A 23250-nucleotide genomic window follows, 5' to 3' on the forward strand; every position below is an offset into this window, starting at 1 on the left:
GTCTAACTTAGCAGTGCCCAGACTGTTCACTGAGTGAATACCTGATTCACAGGGAAGATTCTGCTACCATTCTTGTATTTCACATTTGTGTTAAGTGAATTACTAATAACTATTTAGTAAAAGCCAAAGGACACTTCCTCTATCCTAAAACAAAAGCCATAATGTCTAAAAGGACATCTATAATCCATTAAAGTAGACACCATTATTTTTTATCTTAAGAGAAGTGAAATGAACCAGTTTATACTGTTTTGAAAACGAGATAAGCATATGTTTCCAAAGGCCCCACGAGCTCTCCACATAGAGATTTCAGAGTAAGGCTGTGTCTTGGTCTCTGGAGGACAAGGTCACAGCGAAGTCTGGTACGAGAATGCACAGAGCCCAGAAATGACCAACAAGACAGAGAAAACACACATGGCTCCTTCTGTCCTCTGCATCTGGGACCCTGTCCAGAAAATGCCCTTTGTGTCACGTGTCAGGATGCCTCCAGTCACAAGGGACTTGGGGTTTCCCCTCTTCCTCCAGCTTCAATATCACCACCCCACATCAGCCTTCAAAGGCTGATCACCCTACACCAGCTGCTGCCTTACAGGACGAAATCCGCATCCTAATGCAGTGACCAGACTCTGCTCCAGGTCAGCTGCTGCCCCTCCCAACTCCTATTCCTGTCACTTGGGATGTTCTGGAGAGGCCCAGACCTTTCTGCATGGCTTCCCTTGCCCTCCCACACTACTCTACCTAGCTAACTGCCTCCTGCATTTCAAGATGTGACAGCCCACTACCCTAGGTAGGATAGGCAGGTGCCACTGCTTTGAGCTTGAATGGGCTCCAGGTACATGTGCCTGGATGAAGCTGGCTTCATCCATGCTTTACTAAACCTCAGGTTCCCTGAGGACAGGAGCTCTATTCCCTTGAGGCCAAGACAGAGCCTGGTGCACACATGGTCCAGGGGTGACAGGTATTTATTCTGCAAGGATCTCATGTACCACAAGCTTCCAAATAGACTTAGAGCTCCATGCTAGGCTCTTGGGGCCTAGAACCTCTGCCTACCAGGTGCTACTCACCTGATGCTGAGGCAAATAGGATTGTCAACGGGGCTGTGGGGTTTCTCTGTGTTTCAGAAGCATAGTCCCTCTTTGGTGCAAGTGCATTTCACTTAGTAGCAATATAAAAGAATTTCTTCAGTCTCTATCTGCTTATTTATTAACAAAGGGTGAACAATATCTGAATTTAGGCAAAGCATTTTAACATAAATTAATGGAATAATCACTCCAACTCTTTTGTTTCGCATTTTTTAAGTTTATTTATTTATTTTGTGAGAAAGCGAGAGTGGGGGAGGGGCAGAGAGAGAGAGGAAGAGAGAGAATCCCAAGCAAGCCCTACGCTGTCAATGCAGAGCCCGAGGTAGGGCTCAATCCCATGAACCATGAGATCATGACCTGAGCTGAAATTGAGAGTCGGATACTCAACCGACTGAGCCACCCAGGTGCCTCTGTTTTGCATTTTTAATCCAATTTGTATTTACCATATGACTTTTAGTGCTGTGGGAATTCAAAGGGCAAATAGACCAATACTGCATGAGCAAATGAACAAATAAATGAAAATTTACTTATTCACTGCAAAGACTGTATTATCAAATCAGTATTTTCTCATAGTTAACCTGAAATAGGAAATAGTCTGCCTTGTTCACCCAGGTGTCCCCTGACACATAGTCAGTACTCAATCAATCAATCAATCAATCAGTCAAAACCTGAATGAAATTGTAGGCATTCTGGTACTGGTTGCAGAAGACATCAAACATGTAAGGAGCCTTAAATCAAAGTAAACTTTTGTCTCACTGGGAGTTTATGCCCAAATACAAATGATCAGAAAACACATTTAAATAACTATTTAATTTACAGTTGCAATAGCTGTGACTGTATTATCTAATGTGTCCTAAATATACAAATGCTTAAATATGTTGGTGCTGCAGCCGCAGCAAGGCACTGGATGGCATGTAGTCCAGTCCTGATGGTTTATGTGAGGGCCACACTCCTTCCTGATGCCACAGTTATCTCCAGGGAAACCAAGCTGGTCAGGACCATGGGAGGGGCATAAGGGCTTTAGCCGGCCTTACAGGAGGCTTTGGAAGCTCAAAGCCTTTGACAGCTCATAGAAAAACTGATCAAGGGGTATCTAGGTGGGTGCCTTCTTTTTCTAATTGCAAATTTTCCTGTCCTAAGAACAAGGATCAGGTGGACCTCTCTTTGTTTGAAAATAGAAAGCCAGCCTTGCCCTGTTGACTCAGACTTGAAAACGCAGGAGCAACCCCGCCCTTAGTTTCCCTGCCTTTTCATCCTTTGTTCCTTTGCCTCCTTGCTGTTTCATAGTCAAAAAGTCTCCAAGCTTTAGTTTAAATGGTAGCAAAATTCAAAGGCCCAGAGTGCTGGGTTTGAGCCTAAATTGTCAAAATCAAAAGCTTTTCCTTCCGTTGTGCTGCCTTCATGGGCTGTGATTGCCAGCAGAGCCCTGCTTTTTCTTTTATCAAATGTGTTGAGTATATAAGGACAGGCTATGCAGACAGAAAGCAACACGAGTTGTTTTATAGAAACCAACTTCAAAACCTAAATGAGAGCTATATTTTAAAATAGCCCTCTGTAAAGAATCTGTACTTAATCCAACAAGGTGCCACTGTATGAAACATGTCTACAGCAATGCTGCTGAGTTAATTTGCACTGCCAGGTTACAAGTCAACCTGTCTGCTTCACAGCCATGAACTTCTCCCTCTTCCATCACTACAGGTGGGTATGAAGGAGTGAGCAAAGACAGGGCTGTGGGTATAAACCTGTCAAGTTTTGGGGATCACTGGACAGATATCCTAGCTGGAGATAAGGTGCTCTCTTCTCACTAGGCGGCACAGAAAGAACGAGAGACATCTACAATGAAGTGGCCTCTGAGGTCAGGTCCCAATGGTACCCATGTAGGAAAAAAGTCATAATTCTAGTGTTAGAGTAAAATCAGGATGGAGGACTTAAAAAACAAGTCAGTGAAGAAACTCTTGCACTAACTTGGGAATGAGTCTGAGACCAAAATGGCAGCAGGATTGTGAATTCTGAAGCACAACCAGACTAGCTCAGTCATCAGATTCAAAAGGAAAATTCTCCATTATTAAGGACTAGGCAATTGGGACCAAACATCAAGCTGAAGGGAAAAAGAAACATTAGGGAAATATTAAAAACACATGCCCAAAGGTACCAGCGATTTGTACCAGAGATTTTACAAGAAGGTGAAGAATAGTCAAACCAAGATCTAGTGAAGACAAAAAGTCCAGGGATTTGAGATTGGTCTTTGGGGCCTCTTTTCTTGTATAGGAGTTTCTTAAAGAGGTAGTTGAGAAACAGCATAACTAGAGGAATGAATGTTGGAGTTTAGAACCTGAAATATAGGGCACCTGGTTAGCTCAGTTGGTTAAGTGTCTGACTTTGGCCCAGGTCATGATCTCACGGTTTGTGAGTTTGAGCCTCATGTCAGGCTCTGTGCTGACAGCTCAGAGCCTGGAGCTTGCTTTAGATTCTGTGTCTCCCTCTCTCTCTGCCCCTCCCCCACTCACACTCTGTGTCTCTCTCACAAATAAATAAACATAAAAAAAAAAAAGAACCTGAAATACTTTCCTATTGCTGCCATAACAAGTTACCACAAACTTGGTAGCTCAAAACAATACACTGTAACATGTTACAGTTCTGGAGGTCAAAGGATGGAAACAGGTATCACTGAGCTAAAAACAACAGGTATCACTGAGCTAAAAACAAAGCTTCAGCAGGGCAGTGTTTCTTCTGGAGGTTTCAGGAGAAAATCCATTGCCATGCTTTTTACAGCTTCCAGAAGCTGCCCATATTCCTTGACTCATGGCTTCCTTCCATTTTCAAGTCAGCAGTAGTGAAACCAAGTTCTTCTCACACTCCATCACTGTGTACTCTTTCTCCTGCCTCCCTCTTTCACTTAGAAGGCCCCCTGTGATGACACTAAACTCACCTCTAATAATTCAGGATAATTAGGAATAATCTCTCTACCTCAAAGACAGCTGATTAACCACCTTAATTATATTTGCAATCTTAATTTCCCTTTGTCATATAACACTATCCATTCTCAGGTTCAAGGAATTAAGACACAGACATCTTTGATAGGTTATTATTCTGCTTCCCATTGAACTTACCAACAAAAGGGCCTGATAAACAGCTATGCCTTTTTATGGGACCATGAAGAACTGAAACCCAAAGAAAGAGTGAACTGGAAAAGTGAGCCTTTGTAGAAACTGCCACCCAGCTTAAAGTCAATTGAGTGGCCCAGAAAAATCTCAACCCCTGAAATTGGATTAAAGCAATTCTGGATTGCTAGAAGCTTCAAATACTGGACAAAGCAAACAAAAGTCCTTTCTTGATAAAAAAAAAAAAAAATGTAATCCTAGGCTTCAAATTATTTATTTTGAAATTTATTACTTGCTTTATGGCTCAGAATATGATCCATAGTTTTAAATGTTGTGAGTGCCCTTGAAAAGACTATAGTTGGTGAATACAGTTTTTTATATATGTCCATCAGGATAAATATGTTAATAGTGATGTTCAAATTTTAGTTTAAATGGTAGCAAAATTCAAAGGCCCAGAGTGCTGGGTTTGAGCCATGGAGGCTTGAAGAGGAGACTGGGTGGGGGAGGGGCAGAGGCTGGGTTGGAGTAAGGGAAGGTAGGGAAGGGTAGAAGCAAGGAGGGTATTTAGTATGGGGCTACTACAGTAACTCAAGCAAAAGATGATGGTGGCTTGGTCCAGGAGGTAGAAAAAAGACTTGCTTACAGTCATAAGTGAAATAGGAAGAAGATGGGAGTCAGGGATTTTGGCAAGAATAACCTGAAGGATGAAGGGACCAAAGCTGAAATGTGGAAAATTGTGATGAAATACTCTTAGGGGGAAGATCAAAAGTTCGATTTTGTATGAATTGTGTTTGAGGTGCCAGTAAAAAACAAAACAAAACAAAACAAAACAAACCCAAAACACCTCCTTTAATGGGCTTAGTAAGGAAGAACAGAAAACAAGGGGGCTCACTTGAAAATGAAATGAGGTCAAGAGTGATCACTATTAAAAGAGAAACCTAGCATTCTAGCTAGGTGCTGGTGAAAGCCTGTGGCTACAGCGATGCAGAAGAATGGGTAGACACATTTAGGAGATGAAAATTAACAATGCTTGGTTCAGTGCTATAAGCAAACAAATCTAGGATAAAATACTAAGGTAAAACTCAGAAACCGTCATGGTTTGCTAAATTTGCTCAGAAAGCAAAAAAGGAAATGCAATTAATTCTTGATAATTCTGGAGTGCCTGGGTTGCTCAGTCAGTTAAGCATCCGACTCTGGATTTCGGCTCCATGATCTCATGGCGGCTCATGAGTTTAAAGCCCAGCATTGGGATCTGTGCTGACAGCTTGCCCAGCTGTTTGAGATTCTCCCTCTCTCTCTGCCCCTCCCTTAAGCACACACGCACTCATATATGCCCCCACCCATCAACATAAATAAATAAAATTAAAAAAAAAACCTCTTTATAATTCTAATGAATGCTTCTTTCAAATCCAGAGACATGGTGCAGTATTTTAAGTGACATGTAAGGCTCGAATGCCTAAAAATAGGGCAGCATGTATACATTTCTTTATGTACATAGACATGGTGCAGTATTTTAAGTGACGTGTAATGCTCAAATGCCTAAAAATAGGGCAGCATATATTAGGGCATGAGAAATACCAGAAAGGAGATACTGCCAAACATTTAGAGTAGTTATCTCTGGATGGTGGAATTTCTGGTAACTTTCTTTTATTTTTTAAATTTTTTTCTTTTATTTTTTTCTTTCTGTTTACTAAGCTTTATCACAATTTTTCTTTTACAATTTAAAACAGAGTATCAGTTTTGTTCCTCTAGAAAGAACAAGAAAAGAGGCAACAAACAATCAATGAGTGATTTACAGTTGATCAAATTCTTGCCAGATTACTGGCTCCATTTTTTTTTTTTTTTAATTTTTTTTTTCAACGTTTTTTATTTATTTTTGGGACAGAGAGAGACAGAGCATGAACGGGGGAGGGGCAGAGAGAGAGGGAGACACAGAATCGGAAACAGGCTCCAGGCTCCGAGCCATCAGCCCAGAGCCTGACGCGGGGCTCGAAATCACGGACCGCGAGATCGTGACCTGGCTGAAGTCAGACGCTTAACCGACTGCGCCACCCAGGTGCCCCATGGCTCCACTTTTAAGCTCGGAGATGTCAGAAGCTATTAAGAAGAAGATTCCAATTTGTGTAAAAAATGAGATTTAAAGTCTTTAAAATTCATTAATAAAAAATACAAGTTCTTCTTAAATATTAAGAACAAACTGAGGGTTGATGGGGGGTGGGGGAGAGGGGAAAGTGGGTGATGGGCATTGAGGAGGGCACTTGTTGGGATGAGAACTAGGTGTTGTATGGAAACCAATTTGACAATAAATTATATTAAAAAGAAAAAAAAAATACAAGTTCTGTTTGCCATTCAGGTTAACCAAGGTGGCATCTAGAATATGATGTTAGTCTTTTTAAATACTGTTTGTCAATACCGGGAAGAAGAAAGGCAAAGAATGATCATCTGTTGAAGCAAAGTGAACTATAATTGTAGATGGCAACAATAATTTGGGGCCTGGAAAGCCCATCTTTTCCTTTGATTTGCATTTGGATTGATGGAGTCTCTAACTTAGAATAATAAAATTTACTGCTTTGTTAAAGCAAAGCGATAAGAAATTTCATTTCTTCGTCTCAATGAAGCCACCCAAAATCCCATGTATTTTCTTTTGTAAATTGTTTATTTTTAATACTCTATGCTCATTATTCTTTTATGTGCTGAATGTTAACACTTTGGTGATGGCGTAAGACCATCCCTGCTCCTGTATTTTTTTTTTTTTTTATTGAAGTATAGTCAACAAACAATATCTTATTAGTTTCAGGTGTACATCATAGTGATATGATTATTTTTGTACATTATAAAATGACCCCCACTTTAAGTCTACGTCTGTTACCACAAAAAGTTATTACAATATTATTGTCTATATTTACAGTGCTGTGTATTACATCCTCATGGCATATTTGTTTATAACTGGAAGTGTGTACCTCTTAATCCCCTTTGTCTATTTCACTTGCCCCCAACTCCTCTCCACACTGGTAACCAAAGACCATGTGTAAACTGTGTGTGTCTGGCAGCTTCTGCAGGCCAGATGGAGCTGGAGCAGGTGCAGGACAAGATGGTCCCAGGCCACACCAAGGTTTCTTTTATGGGATGGCTGTATCAGATGCAGGCCAAGGAGTGGTCTCAGTGCATGTTACATAGAAGCCAGTGTGGCAAGACAGCTGGGGCTAGAGTGAGCACATGCCAGGGGTGTCCCGCGGCATGCCAAACTGGGCTGTTATGGCAGGCTGGCTGGAACTGGAGCAGCTGTGGGGGGTGGGGGGGTGCTGGAGCACAACATACTGGGACTGCATCTTAGCAGGATGGCTGGGTTGGGCACCTGCCAGAAGGGGTCCCTGAGCTCACTGTATCAGGGCACCCTTGACTCAGTGGCTGGAGCTGAAGTGGGTGCAGGCTAGTGATGCCCAGGCTGTGTAGTACTGGAGTCCCCTCAGGGAGACAGCTGGAGTTGATGTAGCTTAGGGGTCTGGGCATGCTGAGGTGGCCCTAGCAAGTGAGAGTCCCTGGAATCTGCTCCTGTTGGGTTCATCAAGGTGGAGAGTCAATATAAAAAATGGCTCTTGCTGGCACCTTCAACCCAGAGAGTTCCAGTAGTTTCCTGCCCATTTGGCAGAGGCTCTAGGGTTAGTAAATAGATTTCCTTTACTGACAGTCTAGTTGTCCTTTAAACCACAGTTTTTTCCACTGTGCCCCATGGCATTCAAGTTTGCAGGCCAGCCTCTTCAGTAATATCCCTCCCCATTGCAGGTGGCACTTTGGGAGTGAGGATCCTGTCACCATCGTGTCTCCTGGACTTAAAGTCAGTGGTGGTATGGTTTACCTAATCCCTGTCAGGTTCACTCTTACATGCTGTTTGGCAACTGTCCTGGTTCATCCAGATCAAAGCAGAGGAAAAGTAAGGAATAAAAGGAAGACAGAAAGGGGTGCCCTGGCTCTTTGTCTCTCTATGGCTCCCACTGCACTATGACAAATATCCATCTTTTCCAGGGAGGAAAAGCAGTCTTCTGATCACTCCCTTTGTTATATACATGTATAATCCACCTGTGACAAGTGGACACCAATGCTTACACTAGCACTCTACCCATGATGGCCTCCGACAAGATCCACCATGCAGAAACAAGTTAAAACAGAACTTCTATTGATACTCATTTTAAATCCCATCTTGTAATGTTTCTTTTCTATCAAATATTTTACAAGATACCTAAAGTATTAGTTTAGTAGTAATTTGACCCACAAAACCAGTAATGGTTCAATCTAATGCACAGAACTTAATTAACAAGGAAGTAAAAAAGCATACATTGCAGGGAAGATATGTGTGCTTGGGCACTGGTTACCAATTAGGGTGGATGAACAAGTCTTGGAACTGGTAACCTCACTGGGAGGACAAAAGGTATGGGCAAAGTCAGACAATGCCAAACAGAAAATTGAGGTCTCCCTTGTGCCTGCCAGCAAATTGCTGCATCTTGCTGAAATTCTGATTCCCACACGTAAAATAGGGATGACGGTGGTCCTGTGGGATGAGTCACTTGTGGAGAGTCCAGCCTAAGGAGGCACCCAAACTGAAGCATAAACCCTCTAGGCCACCAGGACCCTTTGTGTTAAATATCATCCCAGCCCCTCCTTCTGCTAATGGGCACATCCCTCATTGCACAGCTGCTTGCTGATGACAATGCAGCAAAGCCAGGAACTTCTTCCCCAAGCTGAGGCCCCTGTTGCAGGGAATTCTGTCTCCCTGCCCTCTCCCACGTGAGGTTAGGACACATAATTGTCTTTTTTTTTTTTTAATGTTTATTTATTTATTTTAAGAGAGAGAGAAAGCATAAGTGGGAGAGGGGCAGAGAGAGAGGGAGAGAGAAAGAATCCCAAGCAGGCTCTGGACTGTCAGCTCAGAGCCCCACATGGGACTTGATCTCATGACTGTGAGATCATGACCTGAGCTGAAATGAAGAGTTGGACGCTTAACCAACTAGCGACCCAGGTGCCCCAGGACACATAATTGTCTTAATAATGCAGGACAGTCTATCTCCATGTCTAATTTAAATGTTCCCTGCCCAAGTCTGTCTTTCTCTGTTCTAAAGCTGCACCTCTCCTGCAGTATAATGAGGCAGATGAGAGCAGGCTTAAGCTGAAAACCTGAGGCCAGCACTTACTGCATTGCATCTCATCTGAGAAGCAGATTTCACTTCCCTGTGTCCTGGATGCTGCATTTTTAGTTGTAAAATGGGAACAGTGACAGAAGAAAAACCTGTCAGGTTTTGGTTTGCCTGAGACGTGGCATACTGTATGTGCACAGGTGGGCACTGTGGCTGGATGCTGTCACAAGAGGGTGCAGCTGCTGCCCCGGCACTCCACACTAATGCTATGTCCTTGCCCTTTCCCATAAAAGGCAGCCACAGAGTGGGGACAGGAGAGTCTCTGAGACCTCAAGGGTCAACAATGTCCATTTCCAGATAGGGAACAAGCCTGGGCTTTGAGAGGAGTGACATGGCCAAGGTCCCATGGCCATGTCATGGCTGGTCTCCCTGCTCTCTGCCCAGCTTCACTGCCCCCTGAAACTGTTCACCATGATTCCATTCCCCACCACCTCTCCTCCCCTCCATTAAACTCTGTTCCCAGGTATGTCTGTGTGGGTGTTCCCAGATGAGATTAGCATTTAAATCAGTGGAATCAAATAGTAGATGGTCCTCCCCAACATGGGTACGTATCATCCAATCCACTGGGGACCTGAATAGACCCAAAGATGGAGAAAGGAGACATTCACCCCCCTTTTTTTCAGCCTCACTGACTGAGCTAGGATATCTTATCTCATCGTCTTCTGCCCTCAGACTGAGATTACATCATTGGTTCCTCTGGATCTCAGGCTTTCAGTCTCAGACTGAATTACACCACCAGCTTTCTGGGATCTCCAGCTTGCAGATGGCAGATGAGACTTCTCACCTTCCAAATCACATGAGCCAATTTCTATAACAAATCTCTCTCTAGACATATAGATCTCCACATACATAAATATCTGTATCTCTCTCTCTCTCTCTCCCTCCCTCTCTCTCTCTCTCTCCCTCTCTCTCTCTCTCTCTATATATATATACATATATATACATATACACATATGTATATGTGTATATGTATATATATATATACATACACACACACACACACACACACACACACACACACACACACAGAGAAATTTATTATAGATAATGGCACACAGACATTGACATGGAGAGACAGACACAGAGACATCTACCTATCGATTTCTCTTAATGACTCTGTTTCTCTGGAGAACTTAATACAATACTCAACAACCTTTTAGGGTCTCTTACCCTTTCACGATACCCCAAGATTCCTAACTAAGGCCTCTTCCCAAAATAGCCTCAAGGCCCTAAGATATGAAACAGGCAGAGGTTTGGAAGAACAGTTTCTGTAAGTGGGTTCACCTTTCGTGATTTCTGCCTCCTGAGTATCAGCTGACCTAACTGGTAAAAATCAAGATTCTTGGGCAGACACCTCCCCATGGGAAAACTGCACATGTATCTTGATGTATCTATCTATACACACACACATGCACACTCATGTGAGATGCATGAGTGGATGGTATGCCTGCAGCTTACCCTTACATTTTAAACTTTAAAAACAAAGAACAATTGTTATATATTTTAATCTTGTGTTGCAAGATTTCTGGAGGCCTTGAAGGACAGGGTGTGGTGTCTGGAATTTTAAAAACCAGGCAGTACTTGAAAGGAGGCCAGACTCCAGGAGCAAAGGAAATCCTCAGCGTTGCCCAAGTTCACACCTAGACAGAAACCTGGGATACCAAGCAAAGGAGGTCTGGGACATGCATCGATGATATTCCAAAATGCTAGTGTCTCTTAAAAGTGTGTCCACTCTGCAAGGTGGTGGACTGAAATAATTTCAGAGTCAGGGAGGGCAGACAATGAATGGCCAGCCAACAGTATGAAGCAAAACAGTTCAGATGTGGAATAGCATTTCGTGGTAGGGGGGCAGAGGGACTTCATTAGGAGGCCAGATGACAGTGATCCTCATTAGGGAAAGCTGGTGGGACCATGCTGCCAGTTCAATGAAGTCTGGGACACAGCACCTGCTGTAAAAGGATTCACTCCAGGAAGCACTGTTCATAATTAACTACTACACAGATCAGAGCCAGCTAGCACAGGCTCCTCCCACATGAATCAACCTAACGGTAATGCAAATAAAACAGCCCTGAAATTACATCTATGAAAGAATATCACTTAATTTTATTTTATTGAGGTTTTCAAAAGCACATCTTTTGTAGGTGATCAATGTTTGTGATTTTTCAAAAAAAAAAAAAAAAAGAAGTGTCTTAATTAGTATATTATGGAAATATCAGCTTCTATTAAGAGGGCAAGAAGAACATAAAGACTGATTATTATCCCATTCATGTCTGGAAAACAGAGGAAATAATTATAGAAAAGTAAGTATTTATACCCAGGTGTAAATCCTGCACTGCATGGCTTCTCAAACTTGGAAGGGGCTTTTCAAATATAAATCCCACAGGGACCAAGTCAAAATTCAGATCCTATCTCTGTTGGTCTGGGTGGGACCTGAGACCTCTGCATTTCTCAATAGCCTTAGGTGACAGCAATGGTGGTGCTAAACTTACCACCCTTTGAAAAAAGGACCTAGAAAACCAAAGAATTATGTGTAAATAGTTATTCAAAGATCTATGATGCAATATGGGTTTCTAGGACTGAGGATGCTCCCTTCCTGGTGATCTCAGCCATCTTTAACTTACTTCCCTAAAACACAAGGGTTATCACCATGGAGGGTTCCATCTGTGATAGTACAAATTGTATAGGCTCTTCCCTCAAATTCAAGGGGGCCAAGAGCTAAGGGCTCCAGCCTGCCAATTGCAGAGGGTAATTCTGCAGTGTGCCTAGTAAACACTTAAGAGGAGGCAGGAAAAACACTGGACATAAATTAAGGCTTGCTTCTGGATTATTTTCCCTTTGAAAGCTTGGCTTTTATAACAGTCCTTCAGCTTGAGACAGAGCATCTCTGAAGAGCCCTGGTGGCCACATGGGCCCTCATAATGAAGTTGGTGCTAGCACTATGGGGCACGTGTCTGCTGAGCTCAGCACTGTAGCCCAGGCTCCTGGGCTGCAGGTACAGATTTTTCTAACAGCCACTGGCACATCAAGTCAATATCTTCCCCTCTTCTGTGGAATACCTGCCAATAACTGCAATATGTGACCAAAGAATTCCTGCAAAAAATCGCAACTTTCCTTTAAAAGTACAAAGTCCTGCCCCTGCGATTAAGGCAAGTAGCAGCCCCCCAAAGTGTTGCTTCTGTTGTATGTGTTCCTTTGGTTTTATACCAGGGGGGGCTCAGGTTAAAGCTACAGACCTGGCATTCCACATCCCACAGGCCAGCACTCTGCCAGTGGAGAACTTGCTCTTACAGCAGTATTAAAGCTGCCCTGCTCTTGGGCACGGGCAGGCAGTGACTCCCACAGCCCGAGGCAAGGGGTCAATAATGCAGCCTCCTCTTTTCCAGAAGAGTGGACAATTCTCAACTAACACTTAAACTCTCCAGGCCTCTCCATTATTCTGTGGACTCAGAGCTCAAGGCAAGCCTCCCACTTGCAACAGCTCTATTGTGTTTACTATCAGGCCCTTCTGCACAGAGAGGTGAATGCTTCTCCCTGTAATGAGGCCCAAAGGAGCTGCTCCCTCCCTCCCTCCAGAAGCCCTTCAAGGACAGTATCTGGGGCAGGAGAAACGCTGGTGATAAGAATGGCTACCCCCACTGACTGTGGGCCTGGCAGGAAAGAAAGGCCTCTAACACTGTTCCCATTTTGCAGATGTTGAAACTGAGGACCATAGAAGTCATATGACTCCTAGGTCACAAGCTAGCAAGTGTAGGACCAAAGCCTGGTCTCCACACTGCTCTGCCACCAGTCTCTAACTTCAAGCGGGACCATGCCTGCCCAGGCTCCTCCTCCTCAGACCCCCAACTGTCCACCTGCATCATTTTTGTCAAGCCCTTGCAAGGCCCTGTCCCCTCTGAAAATAGGGGTTTCCTCTTAGCCAGCAAGAGGGGGTGAGAAGAGCCAGCCACCACCACAGCAGGTTGGGAAACTGAGAAAGCAAAAAGTTGAATACCACTTCACAGCTTTATTTCTTCTTTGTATTAACTAAAGGGCACAGTATTAAGTCAGCTTTCCCAGTTCTGCTCTCCTGTACTACTACTGAGTTTTTCTCCTAGAAATTCTCAGAAGGAATGGAGCGGGCAGCATCCATAAGTACATGGCCAGGCATCCTCTCCACCCTCACCAAGTAAGGGCAGTCTGGGAGGCTGGGACTATTCCTTCTCTCCTGTTTGAGGCAGGCTTCACTGTGAATCCAGCTCTGCTGCACTCAACAGATCAAATTACTTAGCCAGTGCTTCCTTGAGAGAAGGGATTTTTTTGTTTTAATTACAAGGCCTGGCACACATAAGTGCTTAATAAATCTGTGAGCAATGAATCAGTCTTTCAGAACCTCCTGTTTCCTCCTCTGCACAACCTAGCTACTGCCATCCTCTGAAGGACAAGGCCCCAATCCTCAATACTGCCTCCCTGCCTCCACTCTGGCTGCTCCTCACACAAGGAAGGCAGAAAGTAAAGACATGGTGAGGGCTTAGTTCTCTCTGCATCTTGGCCAGATCCCTAAAAGTGATAAGTTGTCATACTAATTAAGCCCAAATGTAGCACTGCCATGGCCACACATGATGTGAGGGACACCCAGTGCTGCACCCTTGCTGAAATGCAACTATTTCCAATCCTCACTATCTGGTAACAGGAGCGTGTGCTGAGTACATGCAGTGGGCCTAGATGGATCATGTCATCCCACCTGCCAATAGCCCCAGGAGGGTTCCCCATCACTCCCATCTTACCAGTTGGGAGGTGTAAAAGAGAGGTCCTTAGGGGCCCAGGCAAGGCCTTTCCATCCCAGAACCCCAGAGCTCAGTGTCTGTGCTCACCCGGAAGAACACCCATTGCGCTGCAGCAAAACCTTCTGGAATGAATCCATGGACTAAAACGACAACCTGAAAGGCACACAGTTCGACTGTACCCTAGCAATAATCTAGGAGGTGCCTGGGTGGCTCAGTCAGTTAAGGGTGCGACTTCAGCTCAGGTCATGACCTTGTGGCTCGTGGTTTGGAGACCTGCATTTGGCTCTGTGCTGACAGCTCAGAGCCTGGAGCCTGCTTCTGATTCTGTGTCTCCCTCTCTCTCTGCCCCTTCCCTGCTCACACTGTCTCTCTCAAAAATAAATAAATATCTTTAAAAATGTTTAAAGAAAGAATGTAGTCAGGGTTCTGTCAACACTTTAAAGGAGTGGAACTCTCTTATCAAACAAAATCTTAAGTGAAACCCATAAGTTTGTGTACATGCATGTAACTACTATATGCATATACATGTATTTACATATATGTGTTGTGCACGCATATATTACAGAGACACATGGAGATACCCACATACATACACGTTTTGTCCTGCCCTGTTTCTTGGCATCAACAGTTTCTCTAGACCAAGCTGTTCTGCCCATTACAGTCAGATTTTTGGATGGTAATCAATTTACTTTCTGTCTGTTCTAGCCTAGGCTGCTGCTCCTTAACTTTACTACAGCGCCAACCGCCACTGCAGGCTTCTGAGCCAGAGAGTGCCCAGAGGAGTGCTGCGATCCGTGTGGAGGATCCTGGCAGCTGCTGCCCAGAGTGCAAGGCTGACTGCGGCAAGAAAACCCTGCCTGGACCCAGTACAGCGCCCTTGAGAAGGTGCAAGGAGGGGCCAAGCAGACTGCTGTGGGTGGGAAGCACAAGACAAACGCAAGCATCCCTGAAGGGAACCCCCAGTGAGCCGGAGCAAGTGAAGGCACAGGAGGAGGGGCACTGCAAGAATGGGCTCTGCAGCCACAACACCTATTTGTCGCAGCCCCACTTTCTGACCAGCTGCAGGATTTTATTATACAAGGTACCTAACCTCTCAAACCTGGGCCACCTTACTTTAAAATGGGAAGCAACTGAACCTGTGTTGGGATGGTGGTCCACAGCCATGGGGAGCTTAGAACACCCCAGTGCCTACCCACCCCACACCAAGGGAGCCAGAGTGCTGGTGGGCCAGGCCCTCAAAGATGTGTAAAGCTCCCCTGAAGATCGTGTGCACCTCCCATGGTAGATTTAGACCAACCACACTAGTAACAGGCTAAGTGGTAAGTACTGGCAAATGTTAGCTGTGGAAACCAGTACCACAGGCAAGCCACCTGGCAGCTTTCAAAGATCTGAAGAACTCTTCTGTGGAAGGAAGATTAGATGTCCCCCATATGGCCCCAAGGCCGGGGCTGGGAGAACCTTTCAAAGTCATAGATTTGAGGTGAATCTGATGTGCCAACCTTGACAGGTACATGGAAGGGCCCTGCATGTCTCTGATGAGGTGACACCTGGTGGAGGTGGGGCTGAGGAGGGCTGCCTCCCAAATTCCCCTCCTCCCTTGAGTCTGGTTCCCAGGTAAGGTACTGCCCTGGTAAAATCTATAGGCCAGGGAACTGGTTGTCTGTCCTTAGTGAGGCAGGGTCAGGACAGTGGTAACTCCAATTGCAGGGCTGGGGTGGCTTGGAAATGAGCAGACCATTATAGGATTAAGTGAGAAGGGCAGCCATGACAAAGGGAATGGTCAGGTCAGTGGGGCCTCCTAAGCTATGTGGTGGGTGGTGAATAAAAGGAGTGCCCAGGCTACCTGCACCCATGGCAACTCAATACCATTAACTGTGGACTATTTTTGTGAAAGGTATAATGAGGGGTGAAATAGTTTCATCTGCTTAGAATAAAAGCAAATGTGTCCTACTCCTTTCATGTCATGATTTTGGAATCAGAAGCACAAACTCTGAGTTGGTCAGGAAGCCTTGCCTGGGGCCAAGCATGGTGGTGCCGGCCACAGAGACTTGGACTCCCGCCTGTTTGCCCCAAAGAGAGTCACCCTCTGCCCCCTCACCCTGGGGCCAGGCCTCATTTTTCAAAACTGACTCTCAAGGGCGCCTGGGTGGCTCAGTCAGTTAAGCATATGCTTCGGCTCAGGTCATAATCTCAAGGTTCGTGAGTTTGAGCCCACATCAAGCTCTCTGCCATCAGCATGGAGCCTGTTTGGGATCCTCTGTTCCCCCCTTTCTCTGTCCCTCCCTCTCTCTCTCAAAAGTAAATAAAAACAAACATCATATATATGTATATATATGTGTGTGTGTGTGTGTGTGTGTGTGTGTGTGTATAAAACTGACCCTCAGAAGAGTTCTCTTTTTACTACTGGTGTAAAATAAGTCCTGAGATTACTTTTATAATGTAAAATGAACAGGTGAATACAAAAAATATAAGATATTCTGTCAATGGAAATGATCTCTTCCTTGAAGGAAACTCTAAAATCAAAAGACTTCAGTCAAGAGTTGGAAGGTTTTTCCCTCACTATTTCTAAGACAAATTACTTAGGAAGAAGTGTTTATGTCCTGGCATGGCATTAACTATTAACTGACTTAAACAAACATGTGCATACATGTGTACACACACACACATACACAAATACGTATAAGTACTCTAACCAAATTTCTGAAATCTTCCCAATAGTACAATTCTTGTTCTTTTTGTTCCATTGTCATTCACAGAGTTTTTAATATTTAATATATACATAATAATATTAATGTTCTTGGCAGGCTGCAGCCAGCCAGAGAAAGCCATCCTGCCTAAGCAGGAAGTACCATTCATCCCCCCTGATCACTTTCCAGAGTTTCAGGTACCCACAGTCAACCGTGGTCTGGAAGCTGATATTCCTCCTTCAGACCTATCATCACAAGGTCAATAGCAGCCTAACACTATGTCACAAAGCCTACATCATTCACTTCACTTTGTCTCATCACACAGGCATTTTATCATCTCACATCATAAGAAGGGTGACTACAGTAAGATACTTTGAGAGAGAAATCACATTCACATACCTTTTATTATAGTATATTGCTATAATTGCTATAATATAATTATTAGCTATTATTGTTAATCTATTATTTTGCCTGATTTGTAAATTAAACTTTATCACAGGAATGTATGTATAGGAAAAAACATAGTATATAGAGGGTTCAGTACTGTCTGTGTTTTCAGACATCCACTGGGGGTCTTGCAATGTATCCCCCATGGATAATGGGGGACTACTATACGAGGGCTCAAGATTCTAGCATTAATTTCGACAAGAGACAGGATCATATGGTTCTTATCTTTTCTTTTATTAATGTGATGTATCACATTGATTGATTTGCGAATGTTGAACCAGCCCTGCAGCCCAGCAATGAATCCCACTTGATCTTGGTGAATAATTCTTTTTATATGCTAATGAATTTGATTTGCAAGTATCGTGTTGAGAATTTTTGCATCCATATTCATCAGGGTATTGGCCTGTAGTTCTCTTTTTTTGCTGGGTCTCTGACTGGTTTGGGAATCAAAGTAATGCTGGCTTCATAGAATGAGCCTGGAAGTTTTCCTTCCCTTTCTATTTTTTGGAACCGCTTGAGAAGGATAGGTATTATCTCTGCTTTGAATGTCTGGTAGAATTCCCCAGGGAAGCCATCTGGTCCTGGACTCTTATTTGTTGGGAGATTTTTTAAAACTGATTCAATTTCTTTCCTGGTTATGGGTCTGTTCAAATTTTCTATTTCTTCCTGTTGAGTTTTGGTAGTGTGTGGGTGCTTAGGAATTGTCCATTTCTTCTAGGTTGTCCAGTTTGTTGGCATATAATTTTTCATAGTATTCCCTGATAATTGCTTGTATTTCTGAGGGATTGGTTGCAATAATTCCATTTTCATTCATGATTTTATATATTTGAGTCCTCTCCCTTTTCTTTTTGAGAAGCCTGACTAGAGGTGTATCAATTTTGTTTATTTTTTCAAAAAACCAACTCTTGGTTTCATTGATCTGCTCTACTGTTTTTTTAGATTCTATATTGTTTTTGATGAAGAAAAAGTATTTAACAAAATTGAGCATCCTTTATTAATAAAAACCCTTGAGAAAGTCGGAATAGAAGGAACATACTTAAACATCATAAAAGCCATTTATGAAAAGCCCACAGCTAATATCATCCTCAATGGGGAAAAACTGAGACCTTTCCCCCTGAGATCAGGAACACAATAGGGATGTCCACTCTCACCACTGTTGTTTAACATCATGTTGGAAGTTCTAGCATCAGCAATCAGAAAACAAAAGGAAATCAAAAGCATCAAAATAGGCAAAGATGAAGTCAAGCTTTCACTTTTTGCAGATGACATTATACTATACATGGAAAACCGGATAGACTCCACCAAAAGTCTGCTAGAACTGATACATGAATTCATCAAAGTCGCAGGATACAAAATCAATGTACAGAAATCAGTTACATTGTTATACACTAATAATGAAGAAAGAGAAAGAAAAACAAAGAAACTGATCCCATTCACAACTGCATCAAGAATCACAAAATAACTAGGAATAAACCTAACCAAAGATGTAAAAGATCCATATGCTGAAAACTATAGAAAGCTTATGAAGGAAATTGAAGAAGATACAAAGAAATGGAAAAACATTCCATGCTCATGGATTGGAAGAATAAATATTGTTAAAATGTCAATACTACCCAAAGCTATCTACACATTCAATGCAATCCCAATCAAAATTGCACCAGCATTCTCCTAGAACCTAGAACAAACAATCCTAAAATTTGTATGGAACCACAAAAGACCCCAAATAGCCAACGTTATAGTGAAGAAGAAGACCAAAGCGGGAGGCATCACAATCCCAGACTTTAGCCTCTACTACCAAACTGTAATCGTCAAGACAGCATGGTATTGGCACAAAAACAGACACATAGACCAATGAAATAGGATAGAGACTCCAGAATTGGACCCACAAAAGTATGGCCAACTAATCTCTGACAAAGCAGGAAAGAATATCCAATGGAAAAAAGACAGTCTCTTTAACAAATGGTGGAGAATTGGATAGCAACACGCAGAAGAATGAAACTAGACCACTGTCTTACACCATTCACAAAGATAAAGTCAAAATGGATAAAGGACTTGAATGTGAGACAGGAAACCATCAAAACCCTAGAGGAGAAAGCAGGATAAACCTCTGTGACCTCAGCCGCAGCAATTTCTTACTTGACACATTCCCAAAGGCAAGGGAATTAAAAACAAAAATGAACTATTGGGACCTCATGAAGATAAAAAGCTTCTGCACTGCAAAGGAAATAATCAACAAAACTAAAAGGCAACCGATGGAATGGGAAAAGATATTTGCAAATGACATATCAGACAAACGGCTAGTATCCAAAATCTATAAAGAACTCACCAAACTCCAGACCCAAAAAACAAATAATCCAGTGAAGACATGGGCAGAAGACATGAATAGACTCTTCTCTAAAGAAGACATCCAGATGGCCAACAGGCACATGAAGAGATGCTCAACATCGCTACTCATCAGGGAAATACAAATCAAAACCACACTCAGATATCACCTCACGCCAGTCAGAGTGGCTAAAATGAACAAATCAGGAGACTATAGATGCTGGAGAGGATGTGGAGAAATGGGAACCCTCTTGCACTGTTGGTGGGAATGCAAACTGGTGCAGCCACTCTGGAAAACAGTGTGGAGGTTCTTCAAAAAATTAGAAATAGAAGTACCCTATGACCCAGCAATAGCACTGCTAGGAATTTACCCAAGGGATACAGGAGTGCTGAGGCATAGGGGCACTTGTACCCCAATGTCTATAGCAGCACTTTCAACAATAGCCAAATTATGGAAAGAACCTAAATGTCCATCAACTGATGAATGGATAAAGAAGTTGTGGTTTATATATACAATGGAATACTATTTGGCAATGAGAAAGAATGAAATATGGCCTTTTGTAGCAACATGGATGGAACTGGAGAGTGTTACGCTAAGTGAAATAAGTCATACAGAGAAAGATAGATGCCATATGTTTTCACTCTTATGTGGATCCTAAGAAACTTAACATGACCATGGGGGAGGGGAAGGGGGAAAAAAAAAGTTACAGAGAGGGAAGGAGGCAAACCATAAGAGACTCTTAAAAACTCAGAATAAATTGAGGGTTGATGGGGGGTGGGAGGGAGGAGAAAGTGAGTGATGGGCATTGAAGAGGGCACCTGTTGGGATGAGCACTGGGTGTTGTATGGAAACCAATTTGACAATAAATTTCACATTAAAAAAAAAAAGTTCTTCAAGAGAAAGCATCTTCCTCCTCCTGGCTGTGGAAGAGAAGGGATGTGGAATGCAACAGTGGGTTTATCTGAGGTGATTAGCATGCTAATGCTACCTGCAGAAATGGCATCACTTTCACCAGGAGACTGCACTGTGATGGGCTGAGTTGTGTCCTCTCTCCAAATTCCTGTGTTACAGTCCTAATTCCCAGCATCTCAGAATGTAGAGATGGATCTTGAGGTAATGAAGGTAAAATTGTTATAGGGTCAGCCCTAACCCAATCTCAACTAGTGTCCTTATAAGAAGAGTAGATTAGTGTACAGGCACAGAGGGAAGACCATGTGAAAACATAGGGAGAAGATGGCCATCTACAAGCCAAGGAGAGAGGCCTCAGAAGAGACAACCCTGTGACACCTTGATCTCAGACTTCCAGTCTCCAGACATAAAAGACAAGAAATCTCTGTTATTTAAGCCACTCTGTCTATGGTACTTTGTTGTGGCATCTCCAGCACATTTAAAACATGATCTACACAAAAATTGAAAATCACCTCAGGAAAAGCCTGAGCCATCGCTGCCTGAGTATTTCAGCTGGGAGACCCCCCCACCAACCCCCCGCCTACAGCTTGATGCTGAAACGTAAGCTGGTATGCGTGTATACTCACTAACTCCTGCAAACTGAAACTGAAATGAGCAGGAACCACCATGCAGTGCTGGGCCCCAAGGCCTCAGAACTGGGATTTGAGGGCTGGAGTATCACAAAGCTGACACCAGGTTCCCCCTTCCTTCCTTCCAGCCCTGACGTAAGTCTGCACTTCTTCCTCATTCCTCAGGAGGATTCCTCGTCAAGGCTCAGGACAGTGGGCAGTCTAAGCACTCATGCTAGGACGCCATGGCTAGCACCTGGCCCATGCTGTGTGGGGTCTCAGGGCCTGCAGCTTCAGGGAACTGGCACACCTAGGCTTGGCCACAGCAGCAAGGGGGTACTTCTTGGTGAGTACCACCAACATGCCACCACCACAGGCCAGTATGTCCTTACTAGAGGAGAGGCATGCTCTCCTTACATGCTCTCCTTACATGCTCTCGATAACCCAGGGACTTAGTTAATACCATTCCCCCAATGTAGGCAGGTCAGCGAGCACAAGGTGGTGACCAACCATTGCCTTTACAAACTAACTTTTCAAACTGACCTACCTGTGTTGCTGTTCCAGTGTCAGAATTACCTAAGTCCATGAGTTAAAATTTTGATTCACAGAAATACTTTCAGTTACTCATGATTTCTTCCAGACTTTCCTGTGGCTGTGGATTAGCCCAACTTGTCCCATATCAATTCCAACACTAAACACCAATAGTTGTAATGGTCTCTGGAGGTGGCCTTGGGTGGGCCTCACAACCAGGGACTGAGTCCCAACAGTCTGCCCCAAATCTGGCTCACCTCTCCCTCTGCCCCATGTTGGGCCAAGGGGCTGAGTCCTTCTGTGTCTCAGTTACTCATCTGTTACATGGGAGTAACAACAGCACTTCCCTCACAGAGTCATCAAGAAAATTAGAAGAATCAATGTCATGTGAAGACTCAGAAGAAGGCCTAACACACAGTGGGCACTGAATGAGAACTAACTGGTACTATTACCCAGGATATGGGGGGTTGGGGAATCTCGTTATTCTTACCAGAAGAGTTACAAGCTTTCTGACACTGACACAGAACTCTCACCAATCCCAGGTTCTAGGTGGTGCCAGCCCCTGGATCTCTCATCAACAAGTGATTTACAAGCAGGCTGTCACAAAGACCCCAGGCTCCCAAGGGTGCATGATGTGCAGGAATACTCGGAACAGGCAAGAGGGCTCCTGCCTTGCATATCCACGTGTCCCCAAGCCTCTGGACTTTAATACTTGAGATGAACACATCACATACCTCCAGTCTCAGCAACTGAACCCAGCCTTACATGCACAACCTTCCCCTGCCCTGCCCACTGTTAGTTTTGAAAGGCCAACATGCAGAATACCAGAGAAGGGATTTCCATGGCCAACTCCAGCTTCACTGGGCCAAGGTGAAGACATAAACCTCACAAGTCTGTCCTCAACAAAATTTCCGGCCTCATGGTCAAGACACCAAACACTTGAAAAAGGCCGGATGAGCAATCCAACTGTTTGAAGTCTCATCCAAAATAAACCAAAATCCACAATTCTTTGAAGTTGGCCTTTTTTACCAACTGAACAAAAACGCTCATTTTTGGACTATAGCAGGAACTACTGCTGAAAAGGAGTCATTACAGGTGAGTGAGAACCAAGTTTTTCCCCCTTTCTCTCAAAGACACAAAAACCTATGAAGACATTTTTCTTTGGGTAAGTTGTGTGTGTGTGTGTGTGTGTGTGTGTGTGTGTGTGTGTGTGTGTATTATGTGACAAAGAATGATTTAAGCTTTGGCCCAATTCTTAACTTATAAAACCGCATGCAGATGTATCTAAGTGCTTACTCTCTGGAACTGAAGAGGAAGACTTTTGTCATTGGCAATGAAATGACACTCTTTTTAAAAATGCAGGGGGAGGACACCTGTGTGGCTCAGTCAGTTGAGCATCCGACTTTGGCTCAGGTCATGATCTCACTGTTTATGAGCTCAAGCCCCACATCGGGCTTGCTACTGTCAGTGCAAAGGCCCCTTTGGATACTCTATCCCTCCTTCTCTGCCCCTCCCCTGCTCATTCTCATTCTCATTCTCTCCCTCTCTCCCTCTCTTTCTCTCTCTCTCAAAAATAAATAAATAAATAAATAAATAAATACATACATACATAC

At 43.6% G+C, this 23250-nt stretch overlaps 1 protein-coding gene and 1 long non-coding RNA gene across 4 annotated transcripts in view; one reads left to right on the forward strand and one right to left on the reverse strand.

The window, feature by feature from the left end:
• The window catches only part of ATP10A (ATPase phospholipid transporting 10A (putative)), a 177028-nt gene that overhangs the window by 57702 nt on the left and 96076 nt on the right, over positions 1-23250 (reverse strand). The window lies entirely within an intron of this gene.
• Positions 2063-6747, forward strand: LOC109258142 (uncharacterized). The gene is made up of 3 exons (XR_002076204.2): positions 2063-2176; positions 2662-2777; positions 6534-6747. It is a non-coding gene; the product is annotated as an uncharacterized LOC109258142 (long non-coding RNA).

Source organism: Panthera pardus, unplaced genomic scaffold (assembly GCF_024362965.1).
Source record: "Panthera pardus isolate Hobbes unplaced genomic scaffold, ASM2436296v1 HiC_scaffold_24, whole genome shotgun sequence".
NCBI classification, from domain to species: Eukaryota; Metazoa; Chordata; class Mammalia; order Carnivora; family Felidae; genus Panthera; species Panthera pardus.